The sequence below is a fragment of the Hemicordylus capensis genome, chromosome 2 (genome assembly GCF_027244095.1).
Source record: "Hemicordylus capensis ecotype Gifberg chromosome 2, rHemCap1.1.pri, whole genome shotgun sequence".
Lineage (NCBI taxonomy): Eukaryota > Metazoa > Chordata > Lepidosauria > Squamata > Cordylidae > Hemicordylus > Hemicordylus capensis.
This window is the reverse complement of record NC_069658.1, coordinates 73,415,341-73,437,891: the sequence shown is the minus strand read 5'-3', so window position 1 is coordinate 73,437,891 and position 22,551 is coordinate 73,415,341. Positions and strand designations below refer to the sequence as shown.

Here is a 22,551-nt window from a genome sequence, read left to right as displayed (position 1 = left end):
ATGGTGTTGGTACTCAAGCCCTTTCTGTTTGCCATGAAGAGTTTGTGTGCCGATGCCACCCCTCTGAGCCAGGTCCTGCCTGCTGTGCTTCTCCTGGAGAAGCTCATAGGTGAGCCCAAGACCTCACTCACCACACCTGAGGGTTGCACTCTGGCTGGCTGAGGTCTGGAGAGCAGCTGGTAGGCAGATTGGGTCACAAAGAGGAGTATGCCCTGGCTTGTCTTTGTGACCCAACTATCGAGGGCAATGTCATTTGCACTGGCAACTTGTGCAGATGGAGGGAACTCCTGGTCCAGAGAGTTACAGAGGAGGAGGAGAAACCTAGAACCAGAGACCAGGAGGAGGGAGAGTCCACAACCTGGAAGGGTCAGATATGACCAATGGACTACATAGATATTTGTGGACAGGTATAAAAGCAAGCAGAAGTAGAAATTAAAAGTCACTCCATTAGTAACAGCTTAATGAAGGTATGGGATAAGTTAAAAAAAAAAAAGATAAGTCCAACACTGTCACCTGTAGTGTATATATTTTCACAGAGAAGAACATACAAAACAATTTGATTGATGGAGAGTTTATGATTTTCAGAGTCTTATGGTGGGAAGATCAAAAATGACATCCTTTCAATGCTTAAGTCAAGAGTGGAAAGAAACTCCTTCCTGGCTACTATATTTACAGATTAACAGCATAATTCAGGAAGAAGTACGGAAGCAAGGTGGGAAATTAAGTGATTTGACAGAATTTGAAATTTTAATAACAAAGAACTCAGAACACATGCTAGGTCTTCTATATAAGCCTTTAATGAAGTATGACTCAGAATCTGAACATGTGAAAGACTGTATGATAAAATGGATGCAGAACTTTAACAGAACAATAGAGATGCAACAGTGGGAATTTCATTGGAAGGTGAATATAAAATTCACAGTGAATACTACTATAAAGGAAAATTGGTATAAAATGTTACTCCAGCAATGATTTCAAAGATGGACAATAACTACCCTGGAGATTGTTGGAAGTGTATGGAGCAGACAGGTACCTTCTAGCACATGTGGTGGACATGTAAAAAATCTCAAATTTTGGTAAATGATACATTCTAAGATGCAGCAGATTTTGCTTATGGATTTTCCTCTCCTCCAGGAAATTTTCATGTTAAATTTTACTAAACCGCATATTCCTGTGAAACACACTGAACTTTATATATGATAATGGCGACAAGGATCCTTTATGCTTCCTGCTGGAAAACAAATTTGATTCCAACTTTAGATTATTGGCATCTTGGTGTACAAATACCTGTACAAATTAAGATATATCTGTATAATATGTTTGTAAAATGTGCATTTAGGCCCCCCTTTCTTTCCCCCTAGTCAGTTCTAGTATTCAGACACAGGCACCAAACATGCACGCACCTCCAATGATGAGTCAGTGGTTTGGTGCCACTACGTGTCTGAGGCCTCTGTGGCCTCCAGCAAAGATGTGGTGGACCTGCCAGTCTGAGGTGGCTTTTCCTTTATTGTACCCACTTGCACGGAAAGAAGAGAAGGAAAAATCTCAAGGTGCATTATTTTAACTTTTTATTAAGTGTAGTGTGTTCTTTATATTGCTTTGCCTCACCCTCTTTCTTTGCTGTTTGTGTGCCGGGTTGCTTTTGCTGCCTTGCAAAGACTTTAGTGTGTCTTGCTTGGGCTGTAGCCTTAAGTATTGCTTCATTTTGCAGTTATTCAGTCTAGTGCAGGTGGGTCTGTCTCAGTGGTTGCTGTTTTTTGTTTGCAGCTTGCTGTCTTTTTAGTTGCATCGCTGTCTGTTGGGTTGCGGCCTAGGGGTGCAAAACTGGTCTGGGGTGGTAGGCACTCATGGGTGCCACCTACTACCCAAAGCAAATTGTGCACTTGTGTGATTTTAAAAAAAAAAAGATTTGTCCATTATTTTTGCCATAGGGAACAATGAGGATTTCAGGCAGCCCAGCTGGCCTTTCTCCCCCACTCAAAAGCAGGTTTTGGGGTGAGGCACATAGGGCTACAACTCTGCCCCTCAAACCCAAAGCCAGTGGGGTATATGGTAGGTGGGTTTTTGTTTTTTTAATTATTTTTGGGTCTATTTGACAGTTCTCTCAGTGAAGGCCTATGAGAAGAAGAACTTACAAACAATCAAGAATCCACACACTAACAACCAAATAGGTTCATCATGCTGCTTTTTGTACTACTGCCAATTGTGCTTTATTGTATTTAATTATATTTTATTAGTGCACCTTGTTAGTGTTAATTACTGTTGTACAGCTTTTAAAGACTGTTTTGTATTTCTCTGTACATATCTTTGGGACATGCCTATATGAAAGGCAGCATAGCAACACCTGCTAGCTGAGCAAAGAAACACTTTTAAAATTGGTGATTATCTTATATTTAGCAGGGGAGAGCAACTAGTCCTATCCAACCCCAACACAGCATCCCTCCAGTGGCTGTTGCTGGTATCTGCCTTATGTTTCTTTTTAGATTGTGAGCCCTTTGGGGACAGGGGACCATCTTATTTATGTATTTATTTTTCTATGTAAACCAGATTTAGAACTTTGGTTGAAGAGCAGTATATAAATATTTGTTGTTGTAGCAGCAGCATAGAAATATAATTATAAATAAATCAAATACATGTGCAGGGGTGTAACTAGGTTGGAGTGGGCCCTGAGACAAGATTCTTAAATGCCCCCCCCATTAAATGACTTCACAAGGAAGATCGGGTAGGCGCTGGGTGGGGGAGAGCCTCTGAGGGGCCCCCCAAGGCAGGGGGGCCCGAGACAACGGCCTCCCCCTGCCTAATTGTAGTTATGCCCCTGTACATGTGGTTTGCTACGTGACACTGGAGAGCCAGAGCCTTGTGTGAGGTATGGCACATATTAGGATGCGAGGCATGTCATGTGGCTTCACAAAATTCTCCCTACCCTAATTTCTCTCTAGGTGTTGGGGTTCCAGATTACCTGCACCAATGATTTAGAAAGCAAATGTTCTTCAGTTTTGATTTTTGGATTGAGTAGAGGCTGCTGCATATGTGCAGTCTGCCACAGCTTTCATTTTCTTCTGTTTGCTTCCATCTTTTGTCCTCCGTTCTTTACTGCTGTATGTAAGCACATGTATATACTGAAAGCAGCACAAAAAGAAATCTTGATGCACTCTCACATTCATTAGGCCATCTGATGATCTGCTCATCCATGCAGTGTTTCATCAATACTTGCCTGGTATACCTTGGTACAGCAGGAGGGAACAGATGATAATGGAAAGACAAAAGCTGCAACAGCGATATATATCTGCTTTTTCCAGAATTAATTTTAGAAATTCTCCATGTTGAAATGGAAGCAAGGTAGGAGAAGGCAGACTAAGCAAGCCGATGGAACAAAAGGAATCACTCAGGAAATCCTGCATGGAATCAGGAAGTCCACTCATCCCTCCTTTTTCTGTCACAAGTTGGCAAGCGTCATGGCATTGCATTGTTTGCCATGCCCTTGATGTTACTTTAGCTGCAGCAGCATAACTCTTTGCTACTTAAGCAGTTCCCTAGTGTTGGCTGTCTTTGAAGGGTGTCAATTTTTCCAGCAGAAATTTACTTCTTCCATTAATTCTTGCTAGATGTGTGCAGATCCCACCTTCTAGCCATTCACCCTGCTGAGGTTCATGGAGAAAAACAGAATTTCCAAATATGAGTTCACTTATAATCTGGACACATTTTGAAGCACTCAGAAGACTGGGCTCATGCATATCTGATCCAAGTTGTCTGAAAAAAAGTCAATCTGTACTGGAGCAAAATTATTATTTTTACATTTATATCCCACTCTTCCTCCAAGGAGCCCAGAGAGGTGTACTACATACTTGAGTTTCTCTTTCACAACAACCCTGTGAAGTAGGTTAGGCTGAGGGAGAAGTGACTGGCCCAAAGTCACCCAGCTAGTTTCATGGCTGAATGGGGATTTGAACTCGGGTCTCCCCGGTCCTAGTCCGGCACTCTAACCACTATACCACGCTGTCTCTACACCACCCATAGCTAAGCAGGGTCTGCCCTGGTTGATATTAATGGGAGACTTGATGTGTGAGCACTGCAAGATATTCCCTATCTACCCAATTGCTAGTGTTGTGATAGGTGTTGGGTTCTCTCCACCAGGAGTTGCAGGCACTGGGAAGAGCATAATCTTTCTCCATCTATACTGTGAGTTAAGGCAATGGGTGGATTGACAACACAACCCTGCCCCCCCCCAAAAAAACTCCTGTTCCCAGAGTTTGGTGGCAAGCCTGACGTCCAGTGGGGGAACCAGGAAGCTGATATTTGCTGTGTCATCCAAACCCACCAATGTCAGTTCAATCAACCCAATTTTCAGCTCCAGAATGGACATCTAAAACCAACTCTTGTTTACAGATGTTGGCTTTGGAACTGTAAGCAGGGCTGCAGAAGCAGACATTGGTGAGTTCGGACTACACAGCCAATGTTGACTTCCTGGCTCCCCCACCAGAAGCTGGGCTCTCTACCAGACTCCAGGAACCAGAATTCCTGTTTTTACGTGTTGTGTGAACCCACTCAGTGAATGAGGAGTGAGTGTGTGTGTGTGTGTGTGTGTGTGTGTACACAACCAGCCAAGTTGAATGGAACATACAAAAGTTTAGCTCAGGAAGAGAATGCTAGCATGTGAAATTAGGCAAGTAGGTTTTAAATATTAAGGGTGACAGAGATATTTACTTTTATCCCCATTCTTTGTTATTCCTCCTTATCTCCATTCTCTGGCCTTCACTCCATGAAAAACCATTTCTGCTCCCCTTCAGGTCCTGCTATTCATCATAAACCCCTTGAAGTTGTAAAAGCTTGTTGCTTCATTTATACAATATAAATGTTATTGTTGCTTCATATTTTTAATATCAAAACACATATCTTTGTAGGCGTATGGTATGTATACAATACTGTATTTATAATACTTTAAAACCTCTGAAGTTTCAATCCAGAACAAAAGCATGTTTTCAAAATGCTCATAACCACCACAAATAAGGTGCTTTTTATGGGGTATATGTGCAGGAAATGGAGTAGTATTTTATGACAAGCCATAATGGAACATGAGTAGTTCGGCATGGCCTTGTTAATTCAGTAGAGTTGTGTGACCTGCATTTTTAAACTTTAAAAAGCTATTTCTCTACATAGCCTAATCCATATCACAGGATTATGGATGTGGCTGAATTTGTAATAGCCCATCATATGCATGTTTACTCAGAATTAAGCCCCACCGAGTTCAATGTGGCTCACTACCAGGTAATAAGTATGCATAGAATTGCACACACATTATCCCTGTGTACGCCTCCCTATTAATAATTCTAAAAGCAGACTGAAAGAAGATCTCAAAACAGGGCAAGTAAGCTGTAAACTTTGAGTACCATCCCTTACGTTAGCAGCCCTTATTCTCATAAGCATTCCCAAAGGCCCACGTGAATGAACCATTATAATGAGGCGTAGGGGTTACAATATTTAACCTCAGTCCAGCAAAGAGCATTCACTGGCACAGAAGAATATACATAATTGAAATGAAGCAATTCTTCTGAAGCATGAGAATAATTATATTGTCAAAGTGCAACTTTCCTGGAGACAAATGATAGCAACGCTCGTCATTAGGGATGGTCAACCCACCTACCTCGGGCTTGAACATTAGGTGTCCAATTGTGAGCATCATCTGTAAACTAAAAAAAAAAAAAAAAAAAAATCAGTCTTTTCCAGGAGTTCTAAATTCACTCACATTTTTTTCTTACACACTTTTGAGCATGCACGCACACGTAAAATGTAGCACAGTGCAGTGGCAGTTCCAGGATTGGAGCATGCTGAGGGTGATTGGAGCATGCCCCCTCTCTTCTGTACAGTACTGTCACCCGCTGTGGCCATGGCAGCACTCAGGGTTGTCTTTTTGCGGGTCTCTGGAGCAAGAACAGTTTGTGAAGGCTCCCCCCAGGCTCTGACTAAGTGGTCCAGGTAACCGATGGATTTTTTAAATAACGATGGCATTTGTCAATTGCTCCCCATTGCATTGTTGTTTTTTTAAGAAGGTGGCAGCTGCCAGCACAGGCTGGCATGGTACTCTGGACCATTGTTGCCCCACTGACCAGGCAAGCCTCCACTAGGACTTGTGGGGCCCACCAAGGCACTTGGCCAAGTGCTCCCAGAAATGTGATGCCAGTCCTGCCATGGATCCCCAATGGGCTGTGAGGGGCTCGCACACAGGGATGCACTGAGAGCATGCCCATCAGGGTCCATTGCATGCAGGCAGGGCCCCCTTAAGCATGGGTCCTAGTGTGGCAGCCCTCCCCACCTTCCCTCAAAGAGGGCCCTAGCAGCACCTATTCTCCTCCCCATGACCACCATCACCTAGACTCAGAGGGCAGGTGGTGGCTGCTACTCCCTGCAGTGCAGTCTCTGCTCTGACTCTGGCTGGTAGAGGGTTTAGCCAACAAGCCCAGTCAGCACTGTGATCCATAGGGAGAGGACAGGCAAGTGAGTGGAGGAGGCCCTTTTTGCCACTATCAATGGTTGGCTTCAGATGGGTATTTCCCAGACCTATGTGAAAATGCCAGACATTAAAACTGAGACCTTCTGCATGCAAAGCAGATGCTCTTCCCCTGAGATATGGTCCTTTGCTACTTGCTTCCCAAATTGTGTCAATCCCTGATGACAGCACTGTAGAAGACCATTTTCAGAGACAAGGGAGTTTGCCATATCTTACAATATGAGCACTGTAAGATATTCCCCTTAGGGAGATGGGGGCCATAGCTCAATAGAAGAGCAGTAGGTCCAAGGTTCACTCCCTGGCATCTCCAGGGAAGGCTGGAAAAGACTCCTGCCTGTAACCTTGGAGATCTTTTGCTAGTCAGTGCAGACAGTACTGAGCTAGATGGACCAAGGGTCTGACTCGGTATAAAGCAGCTGCCTATGTGCCTGTGATCAGAAAAGGGATGTGCTAACAATGCAGTTCTTGGGACATCTTCCACAGATGCCCAATGCCCTCCAGGCACATCTCTTGATTATACAATAAAGTATTTGGAGTGCATGTATAAGTAGCCCCCATGCTATCAAAAGATGAGGAGTGAGGGCATCAGGACACCTGTGACGAACATGCTGATGGACACACTCTTGGTACATCTCTTTTCTCGTCACCAGCAGCTGTTTTGTCTGAACTGGCCCATTGTGAGCCAGATATTTAATTAAACGTCAAGCACCACCACAACTATACTTTTCACACCAATGGAGAAGATCTCATTCCTTTCCCAGCTAGGGCTTACAACATACATGCTGCATTCACACACACAAACATAGAGTGTGAGTATTTTGCTTCTAAAGATGCTCTCTGCTAATTCAGGATTACATTCAAATCCTTATTACTGAAAATTTGCATCTCATCGTGTCAGGTTATTTTGGAGAAAGTGATTTACAAGCTTCCAGCAGAGCAGTGATGTAAACAAGATAATAGGCATTTGTACGTAGCAGGTCAATCAGCATTCAGTTGTTCTGAAATAATGGTTGGCTTCATGCTTTGAAATCATTAAAGGGAGAATAAATTTGATTAAAAAAGAAAGAGAAAAGAACAGGAGCACAGGCATGCAAGTGAAGAGCATCTAGCTTAGAGATCAATCTATCCAATCTAGCACTGCAGCAGTGGCAGCCAGAGGTGCCTGGGAAACTCACCAGCAACACAGGGCAGAAATAGACACCTCCATGTTGGTTATTAATAATAACAAAGTTATTTGTATGGCTGCCTCATAATTGTTTTCTAGGCAGCTCACAAAATAAAAATAAAATAGTACAATAAGACATACATTGAAACTATGATAAAATATAACAAATTAGCAATATTTTAAAAGCCTGGATGAACAAAGTGGTCTTCCCCTGGAGTCTAAAAGAACATAGGAAACTGCCATATACTGAGTCAGACCGTTGGTCTATCTAGCTCAGTATTGTCTTCACAGACTGGCAGCGGCTTCTCCAAGGTTGCAGGCAGGAATCTCTCTCAGCCCTATCGTGGAGATGCCCGGGAGGAAACTTGAAACCTTCTGCTCTTCCCAGAGCGGCTTCATCCCCTGAGGGGAATATCTTGCAGTGCTCACACATCAAGTCTCCCATTCAGATGCAACAAGGGCAGACCCTGCTTAGCTATGGGGACAAGTCATGCTTGCTACCACAAGACCAGCTCTCTTCTCCAGATAGATAGCAAAGACACCAGGGGAGCCTCTCTGGGGAGTGTATTCTATAAACGGGGTGCCACCACGCAAGAGACCCTCTCCCTAGTAGCCACCTGCCTCATTTGGAGTAGGGCCGAATGGTTAAAACCAGCACTTTAAATTGGGCTCAGAAATGGACTGCAAGCTTGTGCAACCGACAAAGCACCGGGGTAATATGATCAAAGGCTCAGTCCCTGTTAAAAATCTTGTGTCCCTAGTTTGGGCCAACCTGAGTTTCTGAGCCAGTCAAAGGCCATTGTAGCTGGTGATGATGGGAGTTGGAGTCCAACAACATTCGGATACCTCTTCTCTATCACTCTCGAACAGAACTCTTTTGTATACTTCCTTGCCTCCAAAAATGGCCATGCCCAGCAGCAAGCCCTCTAGGGAGAAGCTTGCACACATTTCCTCCCTCCATATCAGTATCTTTTTACTGATGTAATGGTCAGTATCTTAGATCTACCAGTAAAATATTGGGAGAAGGCCAAACCTTGCAAGGCATCATCAATCTACATTGATACTGAAGGCTCAAATCAGGCCTAAAGATAGAGGCATGGTGTCTACAGGGTTAAAAGAAGAAGTCTACTTCTTTCCCAAGTTTTAGGCACTCCCAGCACACAGATGATGTACCTGCTACTTTTGTATGATGCAAGTTGCCCCATGTTCTGAATCAGCCTGCCTCCGATTACCAGATACTAGAGATGATGCTGGCCATCATCTCCTCCTTGTGAACTCCCCTGCAGCATCTTGTTGCTGGCTATTGTTGAAAGAGAGGGTCCCCCCATAGGAATTTTGAGAGTTTTATGCTATGTTACACAAAGAAATCACAAACCCAAATTAACATTACCAACCTGGGCTGGGGAGATGACTTTCTGTCCCAGTTTCCTTTTCCTCCCTGTGTTCTTTCCATCTCTCCTTCCACTTTGGTTCCAAATTGTTTCATGTGCTGCCTTCCCAATCAAAACAGCACCTAATCAGTGACTCATTCCCTTGCCTTTGGTCTGTTTTAAAGTACAACACATCAGTGTGATACCAGCTGATCCTAATCAAAAAGCTTCCTGCTCTCTTCAGCAGAAGCCTATTGTCATTATTCCCTCTATCAGGGCCCTTCATTTCCTGTATTATCTCACCAGGTGCCTTATGAGAAGGCTTTAGCAGCTCTTAGAAATACAAAGCACAAGATTCCAGCAATGCAAAGTATCAAAATCAAGATAGACCAATATTAAAAACACCGGGGAAGACTCTTCTTAATGCAATACTGTATTTCCCCTGGCAACCATGTGGATGCTTCATGTCACCTAGTGTTGCCCATGCTCATAACTGATTTGGAAAGCTACAGAAATGTTTCCCTACTTCTCCTGGCTTTCAGCAGTCAGAATGGTTTGTAGGAGAGCCCCTCCTTTCAAAAAACACTTTCCCCATCCTCTTCTCCCAAGTGGCATTATGCTGAAGAGGTAGAGGCAGGAAACAGCGGTAAAGCTCTCCTGGTGAATGACCACAGGTTCCGGACAATTGCCATTCTCGCTTTCCTGGTAGCTGGAATTCAACAGCTGAAAATAAAATCTGCAAGGAATGCATAAATGTTCTCGATTAAGGGCTGTGGTAAGACTCAGCCTAATTAGCAGCAACCCAGCCCAGTTGAGATGACTTTATTGAATATGAGAGGCACAAAACACAGAAAGACAGATGAAGAGACCACAAGACTCTCGTGCCCACCACCACCACATACACACTGTCCCTTAGGTTGCTCCAGCAATGATGTGATAAAAACAAACTCTAGTGCGAATTAAATACATAATCTTGTTAGAAGAAATAACATCTGGTTTGCCTTGTTCACAGGCCCCAGGAGGTTAATTTGCTTGCTTCTCTTCAGTAATAGAAAAGACAGTGCATTTGAAAAGGTATCTGGAAAATGAGCATGATGGTTCCAAAGCGAGCGACACTGAGCAATCGGTCAACAATCGACATTTCAAGAGCTTCCGTGTGCACGGCTATCTCTGTTTGCCAGCACACAGTGACAGCCTGCAAATGGACTTGGCATCAAATTGCCTCTCAGGAGCTCAAGTCCTAGTATGGCTCTCTTTCTCGTACCTCAGCCTTTCCTCTCGAGTCCTTGTCACATTACACTGTGTACATAACCCCAGTGTAGGCAAGACATGCCCTAGGGGACCAGTCTGCAGCATGAAGAATCTTTCTAAAAAGCTCTTTCTATAGATGATGCCTATTGGGGGCTATTCCAGAGGCAGAGAGATCTGCTGAATAAGACTCTCTGTTCCAGAGGCGTCATGGCAAATGCTGTAACACCAATGTTGAAGCCCCAGAAACAAGAACCAAAGGGGACGGTGAAGCTCTCTGTGTGGCAGAGAGTCATATTTCCTGTGTTTTAAAACATGTATCCTGTTCTTATGTCATTTCAGGAGATAAGCCCAGGGCAGAGGGAAAATAGCTTTTTCTACACCGAAAAGCTTCATTGCCTTGATAAGACAATTGGCATTCCTGAAGCAAAACAGCATCCCTGCACCTTTGAAAATATTCAGCAGATGCAAGGCATCCAGGATCACCTCATCAGCCGAGTATTCAATCTGCTCTGCATAAAATGTGTGTGTTCTATCAAATTCTGCTCATGAGTGCAGATCCTAGTAGGGTTAATGGGGTCGTCCTGAAATAGCTCTGTTACCTTTTTGTGGGAGAGAATGCAGTGGAGTGATTACTTGAGAAGAAACTCAGAAAAACGGGGATTGTAGAGGTCAGGATTCAGTATGTCAGATCAAGATTTCAAAAGGAAGAGGAAGACTGTGGTCCATGGGTGGATTCACTGGAGCAGCTTTTATAGCTGATGCCGAGGAGTAGGCAAGGAGGGCAGCACGTCCTGTCCTTGGCCACATGCCAGAGTTAGGCACTGTAGACTACAGGGATTTAAGGATTGTAATCAGTGTTCCCTGTTACAGGAAGTCTCAGGTGTTGTTGAATACGATTCCCAAAATCTCCAGCCAAAGGCCGTTGCAACCAGGAATTATGAGAGTTGCAGGCAACAACATCCAAGAATTCCTGTTACAGAGAATCCTGACTGTAACATACCAAGGCTCACAACCTTGGGTCCCTAGATGTTGTTGGGCTACCACACCCATCACCACCAACCACAATGGCCTTTGAGGACCCAAGGTTGGGGACTACAGTAACACACACTGACCAGGTGGTCCAGAAAATCCAACACACCCTGAATTGGACAAAGTCCATTCGTTTTACGCACAACAAACAATCCAGCCTGCTTTGATGTTCACCCGCTTGCTCTCTATCTGCTCCACCCCCAGTCTAGGACCAGATTAGGCTGTAACTAACCTAAAGCATTCATTAAAAGTGGGTGTGGATAAAGGAACTGATTTCTAATAAACACCACAAGGCAGGCACTGCCCCCACCCCAAGCATGCTCCTGCATGCAGCTGTAGGCCAATAGAAGGAGGTGCCAGACTACTTTAACCCCTGCTGTCTTCCCTGCCTCCACATGTAGCCCATGAAGTGGCTGGAGGAGGAGGAGGTGAGAGCTGAGGGGACCACATGCAGGGGCCAGATAGCCTGGAAGTGGTGGGAGAACCCAACAGAACCCTTGCCAGGCACCTGCCTAAGCACTTTGCCAATTGGCAAGCAAGGAGGAGGCAGTCAGGAGCTGACGGCATGGGAGATGGGCACTGGAGCAGGCATGGCACGGCCTTGCTAGGGGCGCATGGGCCTTATTGCCTTATGTACAAGCACCTGCTGCACTCATTCAAAACCAACTTCCCTCCTCCATACTTTAGCCTCAGTTGGTTTAGGAGATGAGCAGCAGACAACAGCCATGCCCCCCCCCCAATACCGGGTGGGGGGGAGGAGAGAAAAAGGCAAAACCCCTAAACTCAGTCTCACTAAACACCTAGCCCCTTCCCCACTGACCTCGGGGTGGAGGGGTGGGGCGGGATGAGATGGCCACTTTGCCCTCCAAGTCTGAAGCTCTGAGAGAAGACCAAGAGGGATAAAGGAATGGTGTCCAAGGAGGTAGGGAGACCGGTGTTAGAAAACAGGGCAGCCCATACCATCACCACTGATTCCTGCTGCACATTCTTGGAAATAGAAAAACAAAAGAAATAGTGTGGGGTGCCAACACTATAGATATAATGCCTTGAACTGAAAAGGAGATTTCTGTGTCACCCTTGCAGAAGTCATTGGGTAAAATATAAAGAAGGCTAAGACTGTTTTCGCAGGGGTCTTATTCAGATCTGTTATATAACTTGCAAGGTTGTGATGGAACTTGGTCACTGTAGCCCATAAATGTGTCCTGCCTGGAACTGGCCAATGAAGAGAAATTGCACTAGTTGTATTTTGCTTGCAAACACTTGTTTAGATTATAATTTTGCAGCTGACACCTTAGTTCTAGGAAATAATTTACGGAAAAACCACAAACTGTATCATTGGAACCATCCTATGAGACTAAAGGATTTGTTTTATAGATTGAACTTGCATTTGTTCTTCTAGGCAGATCTTTGATAGCCTATCATCAGGCACAGATATTAGTTTGATCCAATAATTAAATAGTCATAAATGAGCCTTCTTCATTTCTAATGGTAAAATTATAGTTTCAGATCTTAATAATGCCCAAGGCATGCTTCTAGGAGCATCAAGCATAGTATTTAAGACTTTGTTCTGAAAAAAGAAATCCAGTTCAGATGTCCCATGATGGGCCCATATTGCATTAGAGAGGAGTTAGGTATATTTTGTTCTCTGGGATTTTAAGGTTAGGAAGTACTTGTTTCCTCTTCTATGTCCATCAGTTTCATAATATCTAAAGCTGACCACTTCATCTTCAGCTCAAAGGCAAACCAGGAGGTGGGTGGGATCAAATGCCACTCAGACAAGTATCTCACCCTGCCTCCCATTATTGTATTCCTGTGGTAACTTGAAGGAAACACATATGCATTTCATATATGCAGAGTATGGCCTCATACTGCACTTGCATGAGGTAGGCCTTCCAACTATATGGACCCCCCATGATGTGAGGCTCCTGGTTCATACTCTGTACCTTCCCCTCTCCACTCAACCCTTCCAGACTTCCAAGCAGCCTGATCCGCTTAACGTGTCTGAGAGGTTTCAGGCAGGCAGAGTTAGGAAAGACGGGATGGATCCTACAACCAGAGCTAAACAGGCCAGGATGGGACTGGCATTGTGGCGTTTGTAAATTGGCCGCCATTGGGCATCCTGGGGACCTGTGGATTAGAGTGATCCTTGGCTAGCCAGGTGACCGACCATGCAGGGCAATAAAAAGGATGGATATGTGTTATGGGGAGACCAGACTGTCAGAGGAAACACTTGGACTCTTGGTTTTTGGCAGTTGCCGGGACTGGAAAAGGTATTGCTGAGTGACCTTTCCCTGGGGCTTGGATGGAACTAACAAGCAGGCAGGATGGCAACAGCCTTCTGGCCCACACGTGTGTCTCCAAGGCCAGGCACTCTCATGAGAGAGCACTCCTTGGAAGAAGAGCATAAGCCTCTATTATATTATATGATTAGATGAGCTCAACACACAGGACTTTCGAGCCTGATCCCTTTGTCCTGTTGGACAGCTCCACTCATGAGATATGGCTGAGACTGCATGTTTTCATCCCAGGGGAAGGGGCGGGGCTGAGCTGAGCCCCGCCCCCCGCCCGCTTCCCCTACCAACTGGTACAAACACTGAAAGAACAAGGGCTTTCTTTTAACTCAAATTTAGGGTTATCCCATTCATGGTAGATTTTCCTTTGCTGGAACACGTAACACCGCACCAGTCTGGGGTACCTCCAAACTGGGAGGCCAAGGCTGATCATCTAGATCAGGGCTGCTCAACTTTGGCCCCACTTGCAGATTGCAGTTGTTGGCCTACAGTTCCCATAATCCCTGGCTATTGGCCACTGTGGCTGGGGATTATGGGAGTTGTAGCCCCAAAACAAGTGGGGGGCCTAAGTTGAACAGGCCTGATCTACAGGTGAAACTCAGAAAATTAGAATATCGTGCAAAAGTCCATTAATTTCAGTAATGCAAATTAAAAGGTGAAACTGATATATGAGACAGACGCATTACATGCAAAGCGAGATAAGTCAAGCCTTAATTTGTTATAATTGTGATGATCATGGCGTACAGCTCATGAAAACCCCAAATCCACAATCTCAGAAAATTAGAATATTACATGGAACCAAGAAGACAAGGATTGAAGAATAGAACAATATCAGACCTCTGAAAAGTATAAGCATGCATATGTATTCAGTACTTGGTTTGGGCCCCTTTTGCAGCAATTACTGCCTCAATGCGGCGTGGCATGGATGCTATCAGCCTGTGGCACTGATGAGGTATTATGGAAGACCAGGATGCTTCATTAGCGGCCTTCAGCAATTCTGCATTGTTTGGTCTCATGTCTCTCATCCTTCTCTTGGCAATGCCCCATAGATTCTCTATGGGGTCAGGTCAGGCAAGTTTGCTGGCCAGTCAAGCACAGTACACTGTATACTTTTCAGAGGTCCGATATTGTTCTATTCTTCAATCCTTGTCTTCTTGGTTCCATGTAATATTCTAATTTTCTGGGATTGTGGATTTGGGGTTTTCATGAGTTGTACGCCATGATCATCACAATTATAACAAATTAAGGCTTGACTTATCTCGCTTTGCATGTAATGCGTCTGTCTCATATATCAGTTTCACCTTTTAATTTGCATTACTGAAATTAATGGACTTTTGCACGATATTCTAATTTTCCGAGTTTCACCTGTAGATACATATCTATATACTGTATATACAGATCTATAGACATCCTTATATACAGTTGGAGGGAGCAGTGCTGTCCACAGGAACTTTAAAAATACTGACAGTGTTCAAGGCAACCAATGTCCTGCTGCCCAACCTCCTTTAAGAGGATGCCTTTCTGAGCAGCCATGCTAGATCAGGTGTTTTGTGAATGAGAGGTTTCCCTGCACATGTACCTCTTTTCCTTTCCCAGATGGAAGCTGTCAACACATTTTATATGGTAATTGTAAGTAAAGATCCTGCATGCCAGGCTGCACACCAAAGTGTGCTTTGCAGGTTACTCAAGAAATCCAATCCTCAATCCCTCTTGGTGCCAGGTGTGCACTTTGCATGTCAAGACCCTTGGAACCCTTGTCTTCCAAATTGCAGCATAGGAGAAGTGCTACTAAAAACCTGACTTGCTAGCTTCCCACCATCTGCCAGCACACAAGTCCCACTGTTGATGAGTAGGTGCAATGGACAGAGACAGACACTAGATTTGTGGGGCGACATGTTGTATCTTTCATTGACTGGACCACAGGAAGATTGTCACAGCCGGGGTTTCCACAAGTGTGTTACTGGTGTATCTTTGATGGGAACCCCACTGTACACAGGATCGGCACAATGGTATTTCTGTTAAGTGCCATGGTATCACTCCCCCAATAGCCTGGCATATATGCCCTTTGTGGAAAAACAACCTGGTCAATTTCTTGTGTTACCCGGGTTTCATGTGTTTGTTCACAAATCACTGCAGTCCTGAATTACTGGAGACCTCTCTTGCTGAACATGTCTCATCATCCCATCCTTTTAGTGTGAATGGACAAGGGAGGCCCATAAGGCACAGAGGAAAGAAAGAGGAATTCTAAGTTTTTGGGTGTGTTTTTTTAACTTTTAATTTGAAGTTTTAAAATCTGTAATTCTGATTGTGGTTTTAGCTTGGATTTTTAACTTGTTTAGCTTAATTTGGTTAATTTTATTAATCTGATTTTACATTGTAACTATTTTATAAATGTTGTGAGACGCCCCGAGCAGTAGTGTACTGGAGGAGCGGAATATAAATATTTTAAATAAATAAATAAATAGAAGTGGGCATTTGCCAATGTGTTTCTTTCCTTTTAAATGCAGGAAATGCAGGGATGAGGTGTCCCTGTTGCCAAGCAGTGGCAGGAGGAGAAAGGAGACAGCAGAGGGCGGGCCGTCAGTGAGAAACACAGCCACCTTAGAACTGGTGCATTTCTGGGCTGCTCTGAACCAACCTCTCGATGGTAGCAGGTAGAGCTTGTGTACAAAACCCAGGTTACCACAGCAGCAGAATTTGGATGACACAATGCCACTTTCTAACCTTAGATTTCAGCAGCAAAACTCACTACAAACTGAAAGCTTAAATTCAGGTTTGACAGTGAAAATGGACCTGCAGTTGGTGATGAAACTGTTTTTTCATTCAATCAGACCACAAACTTGAACCACTGGCACATGTATCTATGGTTTGGCATTATGTCTGAACATGGCCTACATTATAAATCAAGATATATAAATATATGTATTATCAATCAAGATAGATAGATAGATAGAGAGAGAGAGAGAGAGAGAGAGAGAGCAGTCCCCCATGGATCATTTCCATTTATATGTAGAATGGATGCATTCATATGAAATACACCATTATTTTTCTTTCCAAAACCTAATATGTGAGGCAAAATTTGCCACCATCAAAATGCACTTTGCCGTGTGTGTGCTTTTTCCAATATCGCAGCTTGATTTTCCACACAGCATTGTGGATGGAGCCATAGCTTTCTGGAAGAACACCTGCTTTGCATTCAGAAGGTTCCTGGTTCAATCCTTGGTATCTCCAAGCAGGGCAGGGAAATATTCATCTGAAACCCTGGAAAGCCAATGCCCATCAGTGTTGACAATACTGACCTAGAGGAATCAATGGTCTGACTCAATAGAGGGATTGTCATATGTTCAAGAACAAGACTTTTGCTGGGTCAACCCAAAGGTCCATGTAGTCCAACATCCTGCTTTCCACAATAGCCAACCAGATGCCTGTGGTAAGTCTACAGGGAGGACATGAAGGCAGCCACTACTAATACTGTCAGTTGTGTTATAAAAACTGCCCCAGAGTGATTGGCTAAGGCGCTCCAGCTACGCTTTTGGCTAAAGTGGGGAAATTTGCTTGGATTCGGGGAGCAGTTCTGACACAGTATCAATTTAGTAGTTCTGGTGTATTTGGAAAGAATAAGGAGACATGGGTAAGGTTTTAAAGCCTTTTTAAAGGTAAAAGGGGTCACTGGAAGCAGAGAGTCTGGTTAGGCAATTCAATAATTTGGCTAAGGTTCTAAATGAGAGTCTTGGTTAGAGTCTTGTGATAAGTTGGCTAAAGTCCTGAATAAGAGCCTGCCTAGAGGCTTGCAGTACCAAGTGCCTGGAAAGCAGAGAAGGAAGCAAAGAAAGAGGCAAGGAGGCTTAGAGATAGATGGCTGGAGAGGTTCGTATTGCCTATCCTTCCTGGGCACATTGGCTGCATGATGCAAACATGCCTCCTCTGGAGAAAAGTGTAGGGTAGAAGCAGGGATGAAAAGTGAGGGGGCAGTGGACACAGCTCATTTGTGAGAATCTGTAGGCTGGTGGAATCTAGGCAGAGTCCCACCAGAGTCCAGTCAGAATCCAACAGAATCTGAGGCCATTGTGGCCTGGTTGGGGTATTCATATCCAAAAATATGCCCTGAGGCAACTGTTGACTCAGTCATGTGGCTATCCCACCCTGGAGGGCACAACAAAGTCTATTGCTACATGGACTTAGTCACTTTAGGTTGGTCCTTCTGGACGAAAAGCAAAAGCCAGATATGTAAATGTGGCTATGTAAACATAGCTGTGACTGGGCTATATTTATTTACTATATCAGGGACCACAATGTCTCCAGGTGTAAAGATACACACCTATCGTTGACTTATGAGGGTATCCTCCCTGGTCCTCACTAGCCAATTCATCAATTTTAATGGGGTGAGAAGTAGCCTCTTCTGAGAAACATTCCAACCATTATCTGTAAGTGGGAGGATCTCCTCCAAGAATAATTTGCTTTTGAGTGGTCTATTCAGGAGGTTCATCTTTGTTAGGGGAGGGGTTTTCCATGTCCTGTTTTGGTTTGTTGACTGAAGGCATGCTGCCAACCTCAGCTCATGCTTAATTACTGGGTTTTGCCAAAGCGTGAGATGAACAACAGTTCTTGGCTCTACGATACCATAGTCCTGTGCTATGAATATATTTCTCCTTGTGCTACCCCAAAACATGGCTTTCTTGCAACAGATGACTGATCCATCTGGTTGGTACCGTCCAGTCTTACTGGCAGTCTTTCCTCTCATAACCCTCTGTTGTCTACCACTACTACAACACATATTAATATACCACTCATCAACAAGAGTTCGCAAAGCAGTTTACATAGAAAAATAAATAGATAATATGGATCACAATCTAAAAGAAACCAGCAGTAGCTACTGGAGGGATGCTGTCCTGGGAGTGAATTGGGCCAATTGCTCTCCCCTTGCTTAATATAACAGAATCACCACTTAAAAGATGCCTCCTTGCTGGGGCTTGAACCTGAGACATTAAGCATGCAAAGCATGTGCTCTGCTGCAAAGTGATGGTTGCCTGGAAAGGCTTTCAGCAACTCCAGCAGGTAAGACTAAGATCCTTTCAGTTTTCAGCTGGCAGACCTGTTGGTGGGGGTTTCTGGCTGGCAGGGTGGGTGGATAGTATGGGTCATCAATGAATGTAAGTAAAAAATTTCCAATTGTGATAACAGAATGGGCTGCATCATGATATGCAGAGTTGTAGCAATATTTTTCAGTTGAAAAAGGAGTGTGGGTGGGGGAATAACAGCATACATTTTCTCTTTTGCTGAATGCATCTCAAAAATAAGAATTTAAGCATGCTGAGAATCCTGTGGGGGCTTTGATTTAAAAAACTTTTAATCTATAAAAGGCTTTCCTCCCTTGCTCTACTGGCGCAGAGAATTGTTTCTAAAAACGCCTTTCAGTTTGGATGCGTGCCCCTGCTTTTCCTGGCCCTGGGAACTCTGTCATGTGTTGCTAAGGTCAAGGAGGCAGCACGTTAAAAGGGCTGACTCTGAGTGAAATATAAATCTGTAGAACATGTGCCAGAAGTTCAGATCAGAGCAATGAAATTCCGGGTATTGTCAGGAGGAAATACATAAATTTTATCAACAGGAAATAGAACACACTGAATAAACAGGATTAATAGGGTTTTTAATTTATTTCATTAACAGGGTGGATAGTTAACACAGCCCTACGGAAGCGAACAGGAAGGAAGTCAAAGAGAAGGCCTTATGTATGCAGAGATACAGCAAGTGGTCTCTTTTCTTAAGCTACAGAAATACAGATCAAATTTTGGGAGGATGGCTACAGTACCAAGATTCTCTACAGACCCTCTAATGTGCAGAATGTACCCTTCTGGCCCCCCCATAATCCTGTCTTCATTGTATGCTTTGTGAACTTCTGTGTTGAAGAGGAGGAGGAGGGGGAGGAGGAGTTGATATATTTCTATCAGGAAAAGTTGTTATATTTCTACCAGGGTTTTTTTCTGATGAACATACATACACTTTGTATACCACATGAAGGCCGTCATAGTGAGTAGATAGCAAGTGACATGAAACAGTTGTTTTCATATGGCTAGTATGCCCCACTTCTTTGAAGACAAAATATAGATTTTCCTACCACATTTTTTGTTTGTTTTACATTCTGGGCTAGTTGAATGATCCTTCATCTGCGGGCCCAACACCATAAGGATGTGAGCATGCCATGAAGGCACACATCCTAACCCCCTTCTGGTGTTCAGGAACACCATTTGTTAAGCATGTGGGAGGTGTGTTCATCCAACCACTCCTCTACACATGACCCAAATACTAATTTAAATGGCTATTTGGATTACATGTAGAGGAATTATTTCAATGAACCACCCCTCCATGAAGTGCCCATGCACACCATGAGGAGGAAGAATGTGTGTACTCATGGCGCATGTGCACACACACACAGAGTTCTGTATTCATAGAGTTTGGCCAGTGGACAAAGTATCAGCTAAACCAGCCCTTTGCTGCTATAACTCTAAATATATTTCAGTGTCGCACTAATCCAGCTCTCTGAGGCTCAAGTTAGATACATCAAGCATTAAAAATCAGTTTAAAAATCTGACATTTCTGATTTCACTGCTGCTTTTGCTCCTCCCTTCTTCCTCTTACATCTTGTGAGGTTTGTGAAAGGGGAAGATGGGGAGAACTAGCAGATGGATAGACTGGCACCGAGTCAAAGTTAAAATCTGGAGGGGGTGTTGGGCTTGGCTCCTAATAGCTAAGGGATATCTGAACTAGAGGAGTCTATTTTCAAGCTTCCTATTTCCAAAGTTCTTCTCCACTCTAACAGCAAATCCTTAATGCTTCATGTTCATTCTGGCAGATTCAGATTCAGGACATAATCCTAAACACACTTACTAGGGAGTAAGCCGCATTGAACACAGTGGAACATTTTGCTGAATAAACATGCAAAGGATTGCACTGTCAGCATTTGGTTTTATCTGTATCTGACAAAGCAGCACGTTACCCGACACAAGAACTTCATTACCCGACTTCGTTGTAGTCTTAAGGAATATAGTGCTGGTTGTAAACTCTGAAGATATTTATTAATAGGCCTGTGCAAATTTGGATTCAAAAATCAAGATTGTATCCAAAATTGAACCAAATTGGTAAAAACTGGTAAAATCCAAATCCTTTTAAAAAATTGGATCCATAAAGTTGGAATTAATTCCAAAATATCAAAATTTCAGAAATATTTCAGAATTTCAGAATTCGCAAAATGATGCCCGTGGTGCATATTGGTGGGATTGTCACTCAGGGTTCAATAAAATCATGTTCAATAGTGTGTTCTTCATGGAGGGGGGTTGGGGTTGGGAAGAAGCTTGAGAAAAATGCATTAGTTTAAAAATTCAATGCTTTTAGCTTATGTTTCTTTAAATCTAAAGAGAGGTCTGATGAGAGTGTTTTCAGAAGGAGAGGACTCTTGAGTAGCAGAGGGCAGTGGGCAAGCAAGGAGCATTTCATCAAATGTCCTCATGCTAGGCCTGTGCAAAGTTGGATCGGAAATGTCAGAATTCATCCAAAATTTGCAAAATCGGTTTAAAAATCTGACATTTCCGATCCCACATTGACTTTCCCATATTGGATCAGAAATATCTGATATGATGTTAGAAAGTCAGAATTAATGCTGGGAGCAGCACAGTGCATTGTGGAAATTCCTGAGGTTCGGCCACTCCTTCACTCGGCCTCTATAGTCGTAATGGCTGCCAAAAGCCCAAACGAAGCTGCCGGCAGCCCATGCATCTGCACAACCATGCGGTGGGATAGGAAGGTGTGTGCCTGCCCTCCTACTTCACTTTTAGCCCGGGTACAAAACCCAGGCTACCTTGTTGAGGAGCGCCAAGATTGGGACTGATCCCAGTGGTTCTCACGACAAGCTGGGCTAGTGCTACTCTACCCAGGTTGGGCTGGTCGTGAGAATAACTGGATGTGAATGCTTGAGATCTGACCTCCTTGATTCCTGGATAGGCTGGGAGGAGAGCTGGTCTTGTGGTAGTGAGCACGAGTTCTCCCCTCTGCTAAGCAGGATCCACTTTGGTTTGCACTTGGGTGGGCAACTACATGTGAGTGCTGTAAGACATTCCCTTAGGGGATGAGGCCATAGCTCAGTAGAAGAGCATCTGAGGTCCCAGGTTCACTCCCTCGTATCTTCAGGTAAGACTGGGAGAGACTTCGGCCTGAAACCTTGCAGAGCCATTGCCAGACAATACTGAGCTAGATAGACCAATGGACTGACTCAGTATAAACAGCTTCCTATGTTCTTATCACATCCACTAAGCAAGGCCAAGAGAATCACACATAATGGGTATGCTTTCTAGTATCTAATTTTTTTAAAAAAATTGATGTAATTGGTTAGACCTCAGTGCAGAATCTAAAACATAAAATAAACGTCAACTGAAACAGTTCTACTTTAAAGAAGAAGCTGGAAAATAAAGAGGCCCACCTAAGAAATCAGACAACTGGAAAGGTTCAAGAACCCACCACCCACTCAGCAAATGCATACACTTGCCATATGACAGCTGTAGAAAGCTTTTCAGTAAGTGTAAAAAGTTGTTATATTTCTAGCCTTTCTATCACTCTATACTACATCAACCCTTCCTCCCACAAAATAGGCTTTGCTTTGTAAAGTAAAGTAAAGTTGTGCCGTCGAGTTGGTGTCGGCTCCTGGTGACCACAGAGCCCTGTGGTTTCCTTTGGTAGAATACTGGAGGGGTTTACCATTGCCATCTCCTGTGCAGTATTAGATTATGCCTTTCAGCATCTTCCTATATAGCTGCTGCCTGATATAGGTGTTTCCCATAGTCTGAGAAACATACCAGTGAGGATTCGAATCGGCAACCTCTGGCTTGCTAGTCAGTTATTTCCCACTGCGCTATTTGCTTTGTACTTTCCCCCAAACCCTTAGTGAGAGCTTCC

The 22,551-nt window shown here is 43.8% G+C and overlaps 2 long non-coding RNA genes across 2 annotated transcripts; one reads left to right on the top strand and one right to left on the bottom strand.

The window, feature by feature from the left end:
* Positions 1 to 270: 270 nt before the first annotated feature.
* LOC128346034 (uncharacterized) lies at positions 271 to 19,464 on the top strand. Its single transcript, XR_008316747.1, has 4 exons — positions 271 to 407; positions 10,631 to 10,811; positions 16,119 to 16,265; positions 19,276 to 19,464. It is a non-coding gene; the product is annotated as an uncharacterized LOC128346034 (long non-coding RNA).
* Positions 3,286 to 9,193, bottom strand: LOC128346033 (uncharacterized). Its single transcript, XR_008316746.1, has 3 exons — positions 9,065 to 9,193; positions 5,642 to 5,687; positions 3,286 to 3,641 (listed from the first exon to the last, which is right to left on the bottom strand). It is a non-coding gene; the product is annotated as an uncharacterized LOC128346033 (long non-coding RNA).
* Positions 19,465 to 22,551: the final 3,087 nt, after the last annotated feature.